Below are 5,121 nucleotides of genomic sequence, written 5' to 3' on the forward strand. Positions count from 1 at the left end.
CGAAACAATCACCCATGCCATAGGATTAACAATTGGTAAACATGCTGGCTCCCTTTTTATGGAGCATTTCAGATTTTGTCTGGGTTTTACTGCACTGCAAGCAACATTTGCTTTGTGCTAGGTTACTCTTCTCTTTTATTCTCTTTTAAAAGCAATGGAGATTTTTTCTATAGTTACTGAATTTTTATTCTTATCTTATATACCACTGCACTATCCACATAAATGAAGTAAGATTAACCGTTCAAGTGTGACTAAAGCAATCCTGGAAATAACAGGAATAAAGTGATATATTCCCCAACCCCCACTTTAGCACACAAACAAAAAAAAAAAAGTTGCTAAACAGTACAAGCCAGCCAACATAGAAATCTCCAGCATTGTTCCCTTCTTGATCTTGATTTAAAAGGCAGAAAAATTGGAAAATGTGGGAGAAAAACAAAAAGGCATAGACAAGTACAGTTAGGAGGACAAAGAGAAATTCTCATATAGTACATTCTATCCAATTTCCAAAGCTTTTTCTAGTGTATATCAAACACCTCCTCACTTATTCAACAAATAGAGGAAATCACAGTCTATTGATCCAGTTAGCATAGCTGCAAGTTGTATGTGAGTACGCAGACATGTATTAAACACATTTTGGAAACAAAAAGTAGGTTTTAGTACATCACCCCTCTTGACATGGCTGTAGCAATGCTGCCAATTGTGCTGCAGTTTAATATAGATATCCTATGAAAATTAATTCCACATGCTCATGGCTTACTAGTTAATGCGTACAAGTTACTCATTTATCTGGTTTGCATTTATCGACTGTCAATTTCATAGAATACCCCCCACCTTCCCATGTTATGAGACATGTTATGAGAATAGTAGCTCCTCATGTTTCCCCTACTCAGTAGTTTCCAATAACTGTCTTATGCTTCTCAAGGAAATTTTACAGTATTTTAAATCTCTTTTTATACAGGCCTCTTAACTAGGATCATTACACTCTTACTTAGTCTATTTTATTTCACACGATGTTTGTCAGGCAATCAAATACCTTTAGTATAATTGATAAGCTTCTAAATTATAGAGGATATTGTTAATATTTTCCTTATCAATCTGTTTATTTGCAGATAAAAAGCAGTTGTCAGGTGAAGACACGTTAACATCATTGTTAAAATTATAGAGGACAAGCTGTATATTTGCTTTCTCCATGTGATCCCATGTATTTCTGTAGGACTGACTGAGTGTGTTAAGGCTATAATTTGGTTTGAGATCTAGTTTCGCAAAGAAAGCATTGTTAACCAAAGCTGGATCTTCTTACTCTGCTGTTATTTGTACTTTATTCTACCCCAGAAAGACTTCACCTGGGAGATTTGCAGCTCAGAAACAGCCTGAAGTCATTGTCTCACATTAAGGAAGCATATCTAGGGAGACCAATTTCCCTTCTGTATTATCAGTGCTCTTCATGTACATGATAATTATAGGTCAGGGCCTGATTCTCAGCTTACCACAACAATAGTGAAACTCTATTAATGTCCACTGAGTTGCTCCCAATACAATAGAGATTTCCAAACCCTACAATCAGTTAAGATAAATATTACTATTTTGTGAGTGACCTTGTGTGGATCTTGGTGACCATATGTTTAAATTCTAACATGCATCCTGGACATAAACATCAGCACATTTTTTTCAAACAAATTGTGAAAGTGGTTTTGTTAAAAGCAACATTTGGTAAAAAGTTCTTTAGTGGATTAATTTCTGCACTTAACAGAAAGCAAGAAAACAATTGTTTCCTGTAATTGGACAGTTTGATTAGAGGCAGGTGGTGCAGAGCTGAGAAAACTGGAGCCACAAAGCCAATTTTAGCATCAAGCACATTTCCTTTTGCTTTAGGATTCAGAAGCATAAGATGTAAATTGCTTTGCCCCCCCCAAAAAAAAAGAAAAGAAAAAAACAAAAGAAGAATGTAAATTTAGTTCCTATTTATTATCCCTACTGGTACTCTATCCATAGTAGAAGTTTGCAGCTCGGAAAGAGGTGCATACTTGATGCATAATACACAATGTACACAGAATCACAGATATAAAAAGAACATAAACTTAAGAGAAAAAAAAAAAAAAAAAGATCTCTAAGATTTCCTTGAAAAGGTAGGCAAGAGATGTGGTGACGATCTGTTCTTGTAAACCTCAATTCAAACAACACACCTTCACTAAATTATTATCAACTGTAGCTTTATTAGTTATTATTTTTATTACCAGTGCACTGAGGAGTCCCAGTGACGGACCACTGTGCTGGGCACCATACAAAGCAGGACCTTTGACTGCAGCAGAATTAAATTTCATTCAACTCTTGCTGAAATTTCAGTGGGTATCAATCTCAATTACTGCTCAAGTAAATACAATAACCAGGTCTACTCAACCAACCTCAGCACACATTAAGCCAGACACCATATCTAATCAAGCAGAAACTAAAGTCCTGCCATGGGATGAGAAAGAGGTTGACCATTTTATATACAGCTGATTTAAAGTATACAGAATAGCTAACATTGAACTGAGATAGAATTAATTTTCTTCTTCATAGCCCACTTCACATTGATCATTCATAACAGTGTGGTTTAAACAACTGAAGGATGAAAACCCCAGGGACGAATTTGCTGTTGGTTTAGACCACCATGTAACTTTGGTCAGTATTTGGTGTAAGAAATAAGTCTGAACAAAGGAAACTGGCTCCTCAGAGGATGACAACACACCAAGAACTGCCAGTGCCACCAAACCTCTCTGGAAGCTGACTCCTCATGCACTGAGATGGGAGATGCTCGTCACTCCCATGCTGACATAGTACAGAGGACGTGACCTCACCCCACCCGCTCTGACCGAGAGCCTGCTGCACATCTTGACAGCAAGCGAGAACAGAAAAGCGATCCAAGCGGCACTGCGTTCACAGCACTTCTCAGCTGGGCCCTGCGCGTGGGAGGAGGAAGCCGTCTTGGTTAGCTGTCACCCAGCGCGACTGCGAGAGATTGCACACTCCCACTCCCACCACCTGCATCCTACTCAAGCGAGCTACACCTCTGATCTGGACTTAGATGCTGTGTGAGCACAAACTCTCCTCCCCAGCACTGCTGGGAAGGGGATGGGGAAGGCCCATGCGAACGGCGGCACTAAACCACTAAGCGCTGTCAGCAATGCTGAGGCAGGAAGGAGCTGAGCTTCTCAAGCACATGGCAAAACTTGCAAAGGGCTATTCCTAGGCTTGTGAGCCTGATGTATCACACACAGCTCACAGCTGGGCCTAATGTCCCCACCTAACATCGGGCATGGGAGTGCCTTTGGGCAAAGCTTCATCCAGAAGCACTGCCTGGTGAGCTACCGTAATGAAATGCAGACAGATCAAGTCAGAAGTGTCAGCAGTGTGATCACAGGTACAGCTGACACTCATGCAAAATACAGGAGGATGATTTGCAACAAAGGTAAGAGGCACCACTTACATATTTGATGGGGCAGAATGAACTTCCCTGGCTGGTGCTTGCATGAGAGACAATTGACACACACAGATATGTTGGTACTATTACAATAGTAATATTTTCACAAGGAAGATAAGTACTGAACAATATCTTCACTGTACTGGGCACAAACATAGCTTCAGTGAGCATCAGCCATGCATGACCTCTTCTCCATCTATTCTTTCTCTCAAAGAGATATTTATTGTGGGCAACACCAGGCATACTTGCAGGAAAAGCGACTTTTTTGCATCAGTACTTGCGCCTTTTAGATGAGTGTAACGTGTTGTATCTTACACCCTCAATATTTATAAGTTAGGCTTAGTAATAACATAAGCGTAAGGGACAACAGACATTTCAAGTGTTTTTTTAATGTCAGAAGAAATTATCTTTGTTAAAGAAAATTATAAATTCTGAGAGAGGGAAGTGAGCCTATATGCAATCCAGGAGTGCCTAGGTGTCTCTGACACAGTTCAGTGGTCAGCATTAGTAACTTGTTAGTTCCAGTTCAAAACATTCTCTGGCTTTTTCTTAGTTGTCCAAAAATTCTTCTTACTTTGGATGTTAATTCTTCCAGAGCAGTCCAACCAGGATCCAGCAAGATGATTGTCAAGCCCATCATCAGTTCAGTTGCGTTCAGACAAAAGGATTTGACATAAGAGGAACAGTCATTACCAACAACATGGGAAATGAAGCACTTTTTGAGCATCTCCTAGAGCTCACACCTCCCTTGGCATGTCTCTGTGACATCCACTAAGAAGAGAGAGAAAGGATCAGTTCTGATCATAACACTCGGGACAGTGGTCTGGAAGAGGCTCCCTAAAACTAGGAACCTGCTCCTCAGCACTAAATAAGCTTGATCACCCTGTGTTACATTTATAATATCCAGTTGTTCTGTAAGGTCTGTAAGTTAAATTATAACCACAATGTCAATCCACTGGAATTCTTTGCATTTCCTGAGAGAAGTCAAAATCAAACAGATTCTCTTTGGTAGACATAGTATTTCTCACGCAATCATGCTGACAAGGAATAATCAGATCACAGTATTTAAGCTGTCTCACCATGTTCCTCTTTAGCTTTTCCAGCACCCTCCCCATGGCTATTGTCTCTTTTCATACTACAGTATTTACCTAAACGATGCAAAAGCACAGGAACACTGTGTACACTTGTGCAATTGCTAGATGGACAAAATTGGCTTAAAGTCAACACAGATTTTAAAGATGTTTAGGCATTTAGCTCCCATGGTGTTAAGAACAAGCCATCTCACAAAATCTCATTGTTAGACTGGGACTGGAACAGAACTGCATTCCTCTGTACAGCTGGAGTCTGATGGTCATGTCTGAAAAGGGTCTTTATCCCTAATGCGGAGAAAGAGCAGGAGCAAATCAGCTGGAGATAAGGTCAACAGCTATGGCAAGGGAGGAGGAACTGCTGTCCTTAGTTTTCTAAATCTCCAGCAATATCCAGTCCAACCAGACTTTGTCCAGGAGCAACTGATACTGTGAAATGCAGTCTCCTCCCTAACCTATAACCTTCCAGTTCAGGCACAAGAAACATTTCTCAGCCCATCCTATTGCAACAAATATTCTACAATACACACACTAATAGTAACAAAAAAATGCTCCTGAAACAAAGCCGTCCAA

This window comes from Nipponia nippon, unplaced genomic scaffold, assembly GCF_047370975.1.
Source record: "Nipponia nippon isolate SJK-2023a ecotype South Korea unplaced genomic scaffold, ASM4737097v1 scaffold_4, whole genome shotgun sequence".
Classification (NCBI taxonomy): domain Eukaryota; kingdom Metazoa; phylum Chordata; class Aves; order Pelecaniformes; family Threskiornithidae; genus Nipponia; species Nipponia nippon.